Source organism: Choloepus didactylus, chromosome 1 (genome assembly GCF_015220235.1).
Source record: "Choloepus didactylus isolate mChoDid1 chromosome 1, mChoDid1.pri, whole genome shotgun sequence".
Classification (NCBI taxonomy): Eukaryota; Metazoa; Chordata; class Mammalia; order Pilosa; family Megalonychidae; genus Choloepus; species Choloepus didactylus.
The window spans coordinates 38895591-38909268 of NC_051307.1; the positions used below are offsets into that span (position 1 = coordinate 38895591).

General features: G+C 39.6%; 1 protein-coding gene across 9 annotated transcripts in view; it reads left to right on the forward strand.

The window, feature by feature from the left end:
- Nucleotides 1-13678, forward strand: part of ROBO2 (roundabout guidance receptor 2) — a 1484543-nt gene that overhangs the window by 217521 nt on the left and 1253344 nt on the right. The gene's annotated exons all lie outside the window — the stretch shown is intronic.

The window sequence follows — 13678 nt, forward strand, 5'->3', positions numbered from 1 at the left end:
AGATGGCTCTCATAGGTGATTAGTTGCTTAGGTTACATATCTTGAGGAGTTGGCCATTTTTGTTTTCTTCACATTTCTATTGTTCTCAGCATTTGGATCTCATCTGGCAAGATGGCTGGGTGCAAACATTTAAAACTTTTGAGAGGATACAGCACACCAGGGAGAATCATGATTAATATGAGTGGTTTTTGAGCCAAGGACCCAAGAACCCAAAACAACTGAATTTGAAAAGACCAAAAAGTGATCTCAAGGAAGGATCCATTTGCTTGAGCCATGTGGCTTATATGACTATTCCATGTAACTGCATTTTAACTTCTCCAGAAGTGCTTACCAAGTGTCACCAAGTATTAATGACTTGCTCAGCCAGCAAGTAGTCAAGCACAATTCTAATATCTAAAATAACTAGCTAAAGAATCTAAAGATTTTTGTTGCATGGAAATAGCCTTTACAGTAGAATCAGCAATCTCTCCTACAGTTATTAATAAAGTTCCAATCATATTTTCATTGCTGTTAACTCCTAACTAATGCAATAAGAACAAGAGGTCCATTAGGCACCAATCACACTGCCACATCTTCAGGCAATGCGCGTTTGACTTGGGAATGTAAATAAAGGGGGCTAGTCCAGTGTGAAGTTTCAGATTTCTTTTGAATTTCTAAGGGGACAAGATGGTATCTGTGGTGGTTTGAAGCTGAACCCCAGAAATGCATGTTCCTAAATGTAATCCACTCCTGTGGGTGTGGACCCATTGTACAGAGGACCTGTTGATGAGGCTACTTCAGTTAAGATCTGACCCACCTCCTTCAGGATGGGTCTTAATCCTTCCTGGAGTCCTTTATAAGCAGAATGCATATAGAAAAAGGTAGAGAAAGCCACAGAAGCAAGATGCTGAAAGCAACAAAACCTGGAAGAGAAGAAGAGACCAGCATCTGCTGCCACATGCCTTACCATGTGGCACAGGACCCAAGGATCATGGGAAGCCAGTCTATAGTAAGAAACCATCCCCTTGATGATGCCTTGATTTGGACATTCACACAGCCTCACACTGTAAGCTAATATATCCCCATTACTAAAACCCAGCCAAGTTCCTGATATCTGCTTTGAGTAGCCTAGCAAACTAAAACAGTATCCAAGGATGCATTGTCCTGTCGCTGTCCAATGACCTATGCAAGGAGAAGCCCAACTGGTAGAGGTTTCATTTCCTCCACAAAGAAATAAACCTTGGAGGTGTGTAGCCCATCTCTAGAGATGTTGAGGTAGTCTTGAGGATGCCTCCAGATATGGTGTGTCATTTGCCCTATTCATTATATGTGGGGATTGTTGAATCTTGCCAGGTTGCACAGGGGTGTGGGAAAGAAGGGTGCCAGCTAATGCTAAACCATTATCTTTGTCACAGGGTATAAATGAAGGCCTTCCTGATGTTCATACTGAAGAAGGGGCACTTCCCAAATACGGGTCTGTTGCTCGGCACAGCTAATAGAAGTCACACCAAACCTGGCTGAAGAGGAAAAGATGGTTTATTAAGCTGGCAGAAAGCAGGGGAGGTTTTCCCAAATCTGCTTCCCCCCAAGTGTTTCTCCAGTTGAGTTTTATCCCCAGGTTCAGAGACAAAGAGAGATAATCATGCAACAAGAGTGATAGAAAAAAGGCCCATCTATCTGGGAGGTTTGAGGCAGTCTCCCAGTGATTCTTTAATTGGCTACACCCATTAGAGAAAAAGGGAGTCAATTTTGTTATTTCCCATTTTCCTGTTTTCTTCAGGAGCCAGATGGCAAGGTGCAAACTTTACATTTACGTATCATATAATAAATTTGAGAACTTTAGTAATCTGTTATCTCCTGTTTCCCTGTCTTTTTCAGGAGCCAGGATACTTTACATTTATATATGCTTGCAGACTTTACATTTACAAATTGCTCCTTTGTGAGAATAGGAGCTTCCTTTGTATCCTGTCTCTAGCTTTGAAGGTTACATTTTACAATTTCTTGCTTGCTTACAGTTTAAGTTTATATTTTAAAAGTCACCATTACAATTTCCCCCTTAAAATAATATTCATTTCCAATCTTGGGAATTGGGCCACTGGTCATTCTGACTGCTTCCTGCTGGCAAATGGGGCAAAGTTAGGGGTTATCTGGTGACTTATAACTTGTAGATATTGTTGATTTCCTTCAGGGGAGAATGGATTATTCTTCACCGGAGCGCTGGAAGATAAAGGGTTACATTTTGTGAATTATCAGACACATACATACAACATTGAACGTTAATTAGAGCACAAGTACTGCCTTGGGTGGTGGCCGAATATTTAATGCCACTTTGTTTTCCAAAACCACCTCTTTAAGTTGTGAGGTTTTACCATTAAGTAGTGATATCACTAGTCTTTACCATTTTCCAACCTTGGCCACAGAATAAATTTCCCTTTCTGCAAACTGTCTGCACCTTTCTGCACCCATCTTGGTTTTGTCCCACATTCTGAAAAAAACAGTCATTTAGGACAAAACTACTTGCCTTTTCCTTCTAATAAAAACGTTCCTTATACCCTCTACATTTAAGTTACCATGGGTTATTTTTAGCTGAATTTTGGAAGATGAAAAGGGTTTCATACATAGAAACATGAGGCATTTGACTAGGACAAGAGTAGACATAATAATTTAGAAGATTATTAAGCATGGTTTGAAAAAGAGTTGATAACCATGACCTTATTTCTGGAGGATTTACTGTTACCACAGTTTTCATCTAACAGGAGGTGTGTCTTCACCCTGGAACAGTTGCAGATTGACTCTGGTATGGTGAATTTCAGGGCTTTATTTCCTGCAACTTAAGAAAAGAATGAGTAACAAGTAATAATAAAGGCCTAGCCCATTTAGGATTTAGCTGAACCTAGGGATACTGGTTTTTTTTTAGGTGCAGATTCAAACTTGATTTCTAGGCTGATAGTGGTGTAAGGGAGTACACCTGTGGGGAATTTAAAGGATTAGTAGCTAAACTAGTACTTAACACTTTGCATATAGAAATGTTAATTCTGAACTGGGATGCATGCTGCCATATATTTAACCTTTAGAAATGGCCTTTTAAAAGTTATTTTAAAAGGCTCAGACAAAGCCCGCTTCAGGGTGCTACTTCTATCCTCAAGAGGGCAATAGTAGAGCTTTGTTCCATTTCTCAAGCAGATTTTGGTGAGGCTGTTTTTTTAAAGTCCAATTCCTGCATTCTATTTTTCCTGTCCACTGTGGCTGGAAAGCAGAATGCAGGCACCAGTCAATGCTGAAGAGTCTTGAAATACCTTTAACAATTTTGCTATGAAAGCTGGTCTATTGCTCTGAACAGAAAGCAGAAGTCCAAATTTAGGAATTTTTGAAGTAACCATTTTATAACTTGTGCTTTTGAGTCTAACAAGGAAAAAGCTTTAACTGTCTAGCAAAAGTGTCCACAAACACTAGCAAACATTTGGAACTTTCAAGGACTTTTGGCTTGACTGCAAATTTATTTGCTAGTTTTCTTTACCATTTCAACCTTTTATTATTCATGGATAGATGTCCTTTGCAGTAGATGACTAATTTCTTGGGATGCATTACTGCATTTAACAATCTAAAAATTAGCTTTATATGCTTTATGTCTTTGCTGGCTGCAGTTATCTGATCATGCTCTTTTTAAGTCATTTTGTGAGCATGTGAATCAGCAAAAGCATATGCTAGTTTGTGCAAGCCCATGACTCTGCCTTGTTCTTAGCTGGAAGGCCCTTATGAGAGCAATTAGTCCCACCCTTTGTGCTGATGTTCCCGGCAGGAGAGGCAGTATTTGCTACTGAATATCTTGCTTTTTGTGGGATGATTGGCACTCAAGATTGTCCAATAGCACTGCCTGATAGCAATTTAGCTTCTTCATTGTGAGCTACTGTCCCCCTTTTGCGCCAATACAGTAACGACAAGTGGGGAGCTCAAAGTAAACTTTCGTTTCTTTTCAAAGTTCACATGTGGTTGCCACTGTCCCACACCAGCAGACCATCCTTGGGCTATAGTGTCAAACTGTTTTGACAAATAAGCCACTGGTCACATAATTTTCCAAAAGGCTTATGCAAGTAATTTGAAAGTTATGCCCTGCCTTTCATGGACAAACAGGTTAAATTCTTTGATGGCATCAGAGACCCAAGGCTGGAGCTGATATTAATTTGTCTTTAAAATTTGAAAAGCAGTTGTACATTCTGGTGTCCATTTTAAATGTTCTCTTTATTTCCCTTTATGATCAGATACAGAGGTTTGGCTATCATTCCAAAATTTGGTATTGACAGTTGACAATAGCCTACTATACCAAAGAATCCTGAGTTTCTTTTTGTTCTTTGATGTGGCTACTTGCCAAAGGGTCTAGCTTACAAAAAGTTTTTTTGTGGAGCTTTACTCCCTGTAGATTTCTGGACAACACTTAAACTTTTTAACACAATCCAATTACATTGCTGTTTTATACCTCTGTTAAGTCCTTTTCACTCACATGCAAAATGTTTTTGTGAGTCTTTCTTTATTTGGATGCAATAAACAACATTCTTTAAAGTTAAATTCTGGATAAATTTGTAACCTTGAGTGTCATTAGTGTCATTAGTCCTTATTTTAAAATTTTTAATTGGTGGCAAAATGCTCTCTCTTCTCTTCACCTAAGTGGACATTGTTTAAATGTGTTGAAATTATGTTCCACCACAATCATACAGTGACTTTTTGTACATTTCTGGCTCACCTCAAGGATATTTATTTCATGGTTCTTTTTCATTAGGAAGTTGTGGCTTGCCTGGATCTTTCAATGCACTTTGCAGGCCTGCTCCTAGAGGCAGAACTCATAAATTCATTTCACCAGGTGAGAGAAGGAGGCTTGCAAAGACCTGACCTTTTTCAATTTAGCATCGCTGATGCTGTGAGAAGAATCAGTCATTAGCAACTTTAGGCATGCCCATTAAAAGGACAGATTTTAAGTGCAATTAAATCTCTTGTTTACCAGAAAATTTACTAAGTTTTTACGAACTTGGAATGAGACCTAAGGTTCTTTGTGGGTGATAGGGATGGTTTCCTGTTGGGTGGAAAGTCCCCCTTGGGCCCAATCACTACAGGTCACTGTCCTAGTCTCCTGTTAGCTGTGGACACTGGATTGCTCAAGTTTCTTGCTTCCCTTTGCATCAAGCTGGAACATTCTTATTTTCAATGTCCCTCCCCCCCGCAACATGCATATTGCTGAGGGCACAGCAGTTTTCTTAGGGCCCCAGGGGTCTTACTTTTCACAGACTTCTTTTGCTGTTGAAAAGTTTTACTCAGGACTGCTCCTAAGACATTAGCATTGCAGTTAGCTTTATAGGTGATAGTTTTCCTTCTGTCCTTTCCTTGAGCTGCATCATGATTGTAGAACACTTTAAATGCAATTCCACCAGTACTGAGATTGGCAACTTAAGTTCACCTTGAACTTTTTTTTTGATGAATGTCAGGAGAACAGACAAATATGTCAGCTGGCCCTTGGAGAGGATACTGTCCCTGCCTTTGCCCTCCAGAGGTAGAGACACCCTGCCTGAAATTCATATCATTCATGAGATGAGGTGGGAAGGCCATTTCAGGGGAAATTGAAAGGCATCCTGTGCTTGTCTGCATTCCTCCAATAAGGTGGGGTGCATGTAGATACAACCGCCACTGGCTCTGGCTGAAAATGGTTGGGGAAATGCAGAGTTCACAGACCCTACAGAAACCGTAACCCCTATAGACCCTGGCTGAGGGGGTTGGGGAAAATGCAGAGTTCACAGACCTACAGCAACCACAGACCCAGCCTGAAGGGGTTGGGTAAATGCAGAAGCAGTGGGCATATGTACTTAGGAAAATGGTATCCCCTTTCGATTCTAGTGGTGACTACAGCATCTACAAGTTCATCAGGCTGAGCAGAACTGGGGAGGAATTTCTTACAACACTCATAGCTTTGATTACTTTTTGTTTAGTTTCTAATTGTTGTACCATTTCTTTAGCTATATCTTGCATTAAGTTAAGCTCTACAAATGGGCATCCAATTATTTTACCTGCTGTTGGGTAGTTGCTCCCAGATTTACACTGGAAAATCATGCTGCCATTGTACTAACAAACAACAGTCAATCATTTACTTTGTATTACTGAAAACATACCAATGTTTTATGGTGGAGTGGGACATTTGTACTGTGTAGCATGAGCAATTTTCTCCAGATTCAGTGCTACATCAAAAGGAAACTATGAAAAAGATTAACAAATTTAGAAAAGATTGGTCACCTGCAACCCTAGTTGTTATTTCCAGTTACTACTAGCTCTTAGAAAAGAGAACTAATAGACTATAATAGGTCCTACTGATTTTGCCCAACCAAAGTAGCACAAGGAGATATAAAAGTTATAGAGTACAAATGTATAGCTAAGCTATGCCTGCCTTATGGGTACTAAACCTATCTTTCAAGTGGACATTTTTTAGACAAAATTTTATATTCATAAATTACTTAAAGTATTCCATTAAAAGTTTTCATGTTTAGTATTTTTTAATTAAAGTGTAAAACTTTAATACAAGCCTTTAGTAGGGATTTGTTATTTAAAAAAAAAAAAAAGCAAGGATGTGGGAATGCAACAGAATGATCATTGTTCTTATTTTGGGGGTCAGGTGCTCCAAGTGTCCCACAACCTGGGGCACAGAGGCCTTGGTTACTTTTTTTAGCCTAGATCTTGGAAGCTTTCATCTGTTTATCTTTTACCTGGGAACTAGGAACCTCTTTTACTTCTCCTGGAGCAATAAGCTCTGGAGCTTTTAAGGAGAGGCTATGGGCTTGGCTGACAGGTAAAATGCCATTCCCGAAACATTTTTTTTTTTTTTTTGTAGCTTTTTATTCTGAGATAGAGCTGTAAAAACACTGTATATATGGAATTTTATCCCATTTGTTTATTCTCTTACAAAATAAATTTAGCTGTAAAATAGCATTTTATTTTATTGATTCCTGATTTGTCCACTTGTGACCATTCTCTAATTTATATTGAGGCCAAATTGCATTGCGTGTAGCTTTTCTTTGTCATGGGCTTATACCTGAATTGCTTTCAATGCTTAAGAATGCGATTTGAAGGTTTATTTTCCTTAATTTTCTTATACTTCTCACTTATGTTGTTTCTCAGTGTTTTTCAAATACCATTTAGATCACTTGAGACAAAACAGGACAAAACAAGACACAGAAAACTTAACCAAACCACAAACAAAAACCAGACCAAGAATTATAGCCAAGTCCTAGACGACCAAGTTTCAGTGGCTATTCCTGTATACCTGGGGCTGCATCCTCCAAAAACAGCTTTGGCATAAATGACTTCCCTGAATGCTAGGGGCTGCTCCCTTTCAAACCAAATCTCAATGGCTTTTCCTATGTGCCACTGAGCACCCAACCAAGGGCAGTTTCCCACTTACAGCTTCAACAGGAGTTTGTGTGTCACTGAAAAAGAAACCAAACAGGGCCCACAAACATAAGAAAACAAGGCCTGTACATGCTTATAAGACATCCACACTCACTCACCAACCACACTCACCAAACCTGTTTTCCTCCACAGCCAGCTGCTGTTGGGGTCCTGGATGCCTGAGGCAAAAAGCTCTCTCATCCAGTGCTCAGAGGAAAGTGTCTCTGTCAGCTGTAGAGCTGAGACTGGCGAATGTCTTACCTCGGGGATCCAGGAATCCACCAAGCAGCACATTCTTCAGACGTTTTTTCCCTTCGTGGTTACCAAACTGAAGAAGGGGTACTTCCCAAATGGGTCTGTTGCTCGGAGTGGCTAATAGAAGTCACTGAACCCGGCTGAAGAGGAAAAGATGGTTTACTGTGCCAGCAGAAAGCAGGGGAGGTTTTCCCAAATCTGCTTCCCCCCAAGTGTTTCTCCAGTTGGGTTTTATCCCCAGGTTCAGAGACAAAGAGAGATAATCATGCAACAAGAGTGATAGACAAAAGGCCCATCTATCTGGGAGGTTTGAGGCAGTCTCCCAGTGATTCTCTAATTGGCTACACCCGTTAGAGACAAAGGGAGTCAATTTTATTTCCCAGTTTTCCGGTTTTCTTCAGGAGCCAGGTGGCAAGGTGCAAACTTTATATTTACATATTGTGTAACAGGTTTGGAAAACTTTAGTAATTTGTTATCTCCTGTTTCCCTGTCTTTTTCAGGAGCCAGGAGATTTTACATTTATATATGCTTGCAGACTTTACATTTAACAAATAGCTCCTTTGTGAGAATAGGAGCTTCCATTGTATCCTGTCTCTAGCTTTGGAGGTTACATTTTACAATTTCTTGCTTGCTTACGGTTTAAGATTATATTTTAAAAGTCACTGTTACAATACAAGCATGAGACAGGAGAAATAAGTTCCAGTGGTAGCCATCCTGACTCAACAGAGAGATGAGAGTGTTTGAAGATAAGTGATATTTTTAAAGATGGCACCTGGGACCTGATAGTGATTAGTCATGAGTAAAACAATTGGATGTCTGGCATCATGTATAGATAGTGGTTTGTGTTGACAGATCCAGCAATCAGTTAGATTCCCCCTTTTGCAATGGCCTGGGGAAAAATAAATAATACTATTGTCTTTGCAGGCCATGGCAAGAAGGAAGTAAGACAAGCAAGATAGAAAAGGTGTGCAAAAGGTTGTGTGGACACCCAGGGGAGTGAATCTCCCTGGCAATGTGGAATATAACTCTAATGGGATGGAGAACATCTTCTTGACCAAAAGGGGAATGTGAAAGGAAATGAAATAAGCTTCAGTGGCAGAGAGTTTCCAAAAGGAGCCAAGAGGTCACTCTGGTGGGCAGTCTTACACACAGTGTAAACAACCCGTTTTAGGTTCTAATGAATTGGAATAGCTAGCAATAAATACCTGAAACTATCAAACTACAACCCAGCACCCTTGAATCTTGAAGACGATTGTATAAAACTGTAGCTTATGAGGGGGTGACAATGTGATTGGGAAAGCCATACGGACCTCACTCCCCTTTGTCCAGTGTATGGACAGATGAGTAGAAAAATGGGGGGGGGGGAGGCACCCAGTGTTCTTTTTTACTTTAATTGTTCTTTTTCACTTTAATTTTGATTCTTATTATTTTTTTGTGTGTGGTAATGAAAATGTTCAAAAATTAATTTGGGTGATGAACATACAACTATATAATAGTACTGTGAACAGTTGAATGTACGCTTTGTATGACTCTATGGTATGTGAATATATCTCAATAAAAATGAATTAAAAAAACAAAAAATAAAATTAAAAATAAAATTAAAAAGTCAAAAAAAGGGGGTGTGTGGAAACAATAGAAATGCAACAATAATTGTAAAGAATAATATGATAAGGAATATGACAGGAACATAGGGATCCGTGGGGTCTTGTTTTGTGATATTGGGAGGAAGCTGTCTGTCTTGTGAAGCCATCTACTTGTTGTTCTAGTAAATTTTAGTTGTAAATCTCTGGTTTGGTGACAGGTCCAACTGTTGGAAGGTAGAACCCTTTTAAATTGTGAGATATGAACTAGAGATTCAATACCTTCTAGTCTGCCTGCAGTGTCAAAAGTTAAGCGTACCTGGTAAGGTCTCTTCCAGAATATTTCAGGGGCTGTTTTTGTTGATGCTGCTTCCAGTATTCCCAATCACCAGAAGTTAGGGTGTGAGGAGTGTGACGGAGATTTGAATTGGGAAATCCATCCCTCACCTGTTGGAGATAACCTTTTGCATAAGTCATTAGAGATTTACAATATTGATGTATCTCCTCTTGGAAAGTAAGGGATAAATGTTAAATTGGAGGCCAATTTACAAAGGTCTTCCGGTAATAATTTCATAAGGAGAAAGTTTATGTTTCCCAAACGATGTGGTTCGAGTGGCCATAATGGTCAGTGGAAGAAGTTTAATCCACGGTAATCTGGTTTCCTCAATTTATTTAGACAGTTTAAGTTTTAATATGGGATTTGTACTCTCCATCTTTCCCAAGAATTGACGGTGGTAGGGACAGTGGTAATACCAGCTTGTATGTAGAATCTTAGTGACCTGTCTAGTAAAATGAGTGCCTCAGTCAAATACATTTCCTAAAAGTTTTTTAGTAACAGCTAAATCATCTGCCTTATGACAAAGAAAAGCCTCTGTCCATCCTGAGAATAAACAATTTCCAGGACATAGTTGTTCATACTGGGTGGCAGCTGAACGACCAGCTCAAAGGGGCCAGAGGGTGGCAGTGTAGAACCTCTAGACACTGGGATGATTTTGTCCCAGGTTGTGCTCTGACAAATTGCGTTTATTGTAAATGTGGGTAGCAACCTTAGGAAAATTTCCCAACCAGTATTTATTTACTATTTGAGCCACTTTGTTGGCACTAAGGTGAGAAAAGGAGTGTAAAATTTTAAGGACTGATTCCTTTAAAGATTCAGGAAGCACCAAATGACTGTCCTTACTCTCCCAGAACAAGTCTGCTAGAATTAAAAATGCATCCTTCATCTAGCCAAGTTTGTTTTTGGCTTTAGGGGCCTTTTCTTGTTTTACCCTCAGGTGCTCTGTGCATATTTCATTAAAATTAGGGATTTCTAAGAGAAAGTCTGAAGGTGGTTCACTGCAGCTGGCTTTGCATGGAAATCTGCTAGAGCATTCCCTTGGTATTCTAGTTTTCTTTTGTGCATTTTTTTTTTGGTATGATCTTCGATTTTAATAATAGTGATAGATTGAGGAAGTAAGATGGCAGTTAGGAAGTCACCAACTAGTCTGTTCTTGGTAGGAGCTCCAGTTGAGGTAAGGAAATCCCTCTTTTTCCATCACCTTCCAAAATCATTGACAATGCAACAAGCATATCAGCTGTCAGTATAAATGTTAACTGTTTTTTGAGATAACAGTATACAAGCTCTAGTAAGAGCATGTAGTTATGCTTGTTGGGCCAAGGTAAATTGAGCTAAGTTACCTCGTTCAATTAGTTCAAATTGGGTTGTAACTGCATATCCAACTTGAAATTTGTCATTAATTCTTTGGATATAGGATCTGTCAACAAAGAGAAAATGGTCAGGACTATGCAATAGCATTTCTTATAAATGAAGACAGAGAGTCACTGAGAGGTAATCAGCTCACAGTTAGGAGGATCTCCTTCGTCTGGCATAGGCAATAGGGTGGCAGGGTGAAAGGTATTACATCTTCTTAGAATTAAATTAGGAGGTGAGAGTAAAAGGATTTCATAGGAAGTCAATCAGCTGGAGTATAGATGCTGAGTACAGTCAGAGTGTAAGAGGCTTTGGACAGCATGAGTGGTTTGTAAATGCGGAGTGAGTTGCTACAATGGTGAGTCATGGGAACACAGGTTCAGAGCACAACAGAAGCAATTGGGAAATGATCCCTTTTGTACTTGCACAGCATAAAGAATCCAAAAGTGCAGATAACCTTACTTGTTACACAGTAGTCCAAAAGAGCAGGGGAGGAAGTCTTATCAGGGCTGGTCTCCCAGGGTGGCCCAAGCTGCTCAAATCAGGGCCAGTAGATGGCGGTTCCACAAACCCAACACTGCATCAGAGAAGTGAGACAAATCTATACTGTTGGAGTGTGGTTTTATCTACCTAGAGAGGAGGGGCCTTGCCACTGAGAATTCCTGCCTTGATTATCATCCAGGACTGCTTGCTCCTGATTTCATTGTTCAAAGTCTGACTTGGCTTTTGACTAGACTCAACATTTCCCCCAGTTGAGGAATGGCACATAATAGAAAGGGTTATGGGGTAGCAGAAGGCTGGGAGATGGTGGCTTAATGTATGTCCTTGGCTTCCCTAACAGTAAATATACATCCTTGCTTAGTGTTATTTCTGTAGGTTATTTCTGTAGGTTTTTTGCAGCTGCAGCTGCTACTTTTAAACAGGCAGGGTATACACCAGCCATGGCATCTAACTGTAAGTTCTAATAGGAAACAGGTCTTGTTTTTCCCCATGTTCTTTTGTCATTAACCCTGGAGCCTGTCCATTTCTTTCATGAATGAATAGAGTAAACGGACTAGAATAATTTGGTAGCCCCAAAGCTGGAGGGGCTAATAGGGCCATCTTAAGTTGTTTGAAGAAGGCCTGTTTGTGACAGTCATCCCAAGGGAAAGGGTCAGGTGTATTGGCTTTAGTTAATTCATGAGGAAGTGATGCCAGTAAAGAAACATTTGAAATACAGAGTCAGCAGTAACCTGCCAGCCCAAGGAGTCCCTTTAGTTGTCTTTTGGTCATGGGCTTAGGAATTCCTGGATAATTTTTATTCTTTTTGAGTGAGAAATGAATTCCTTTGGCATTTAAATCATGACCCAAGTAGTGGACTATCTCTCGAATAAGCTGTAGTTTTTCCTTAGGGACTTAATGTCCCTTTTGAGCTAGCTGTTTTAGTAAATAGAATCTCTTAAGGATTTCTCTTTAGCAGAGGAGCAGAGAAATAAACTCATCCATATACTGTAATAGAATGGAACCATTAGAGAATTGTAGGGTGCTCAGGTCCTGATGTAACACTTGACAGAAATAAGAAGGCACATCTGTAAAGCCTTGAGGCAAAACTGTCCCAGTGTAGGGCTGATTATTCCATGTGAAAGCAAATATATATTGACTATCTGCATCTACCAGGATGCTGTAGGAAGCAGAACACAAACTGACAACTGTAAACCATTTATCATCAGGAGGAACACAGGCTAACAGGATATTTGGGTTTGGAAGTATAGGAAACAGAAGGATGACTGATTTGTTAATGGCATTTAAACTCTTCAACAAACCACTATCTGTGACCATTAGATTTCCTTACAGGTAAAACAGGAGTGTTACAAGGACTAGTGCATGGAATAACTAGTCCTTGAGATACTAAGTTTTTAACTATTGGGGTTAGGCTAGCAATGAAATGGCCTCTGATTTAAGTGGATATTGAAGAAGATACCAAAACTTGGTAAGGGTCTTGGATGTGTCTCTCTGTATTTTTATAGGTTGGGCACTATAAATTCTCTCTATATCAGTACTAGGTATAGTCCATAGAGATCCCAGTATAGCATATAGATCAGGGGTGTCATGAGTGATTTCCTCATTCTCAGCATCTAATAAAGTTTGCAAACTGCACATAAGGTCAACCTCAGTATCTTTGGGAAATTCTAAAGAGAGTTCTCCCTTTGGGGAGAAGTGAATTATGCCTCTCATTTTTTATATCAGGTCTTTTTCCAGAAGATTTGTGGGAGCAGAGTCACAAAGTAAAACATTTTACTGGGTGTAAAAGAGCCTAAAGACACTTGGGTTGGTTGGGATAAATACTCTTGTTGAGCTTTATTGCTAACCTCCACTACCATAATTTGCTTTTGACTCTGAGGGACCTGTTATTTTAACAGCATGTGGTTCAGAGTTGAAAATATGGCCCTAGTGTCTATGAGAACTTTACATGTCTCCCCATTATTTTTAATTCAGTTTACCTTGTGCATTTAAAAGGATTATGGGGAAGAGGCTACTGAAGTTCCTGGAACCCCATCAACACTGAGCAAGGTTTCTTTTATGCCTTGGTAGAGAGTTTTTTGTTTTTGTTTTTGGTTTTTGTTTTTCATTTTTCTGAAGGCACTCTCTCTTCTAATTGCCAGGTTATTGCAAATTAGGCAACTATTTCTAGGCCATTGTTTAAGCATTTGGTTTCTGGACTTAAAATTGTAATTTGAATTGGTTTGAAACCCTCAATTAGTTGGTCTAGGGT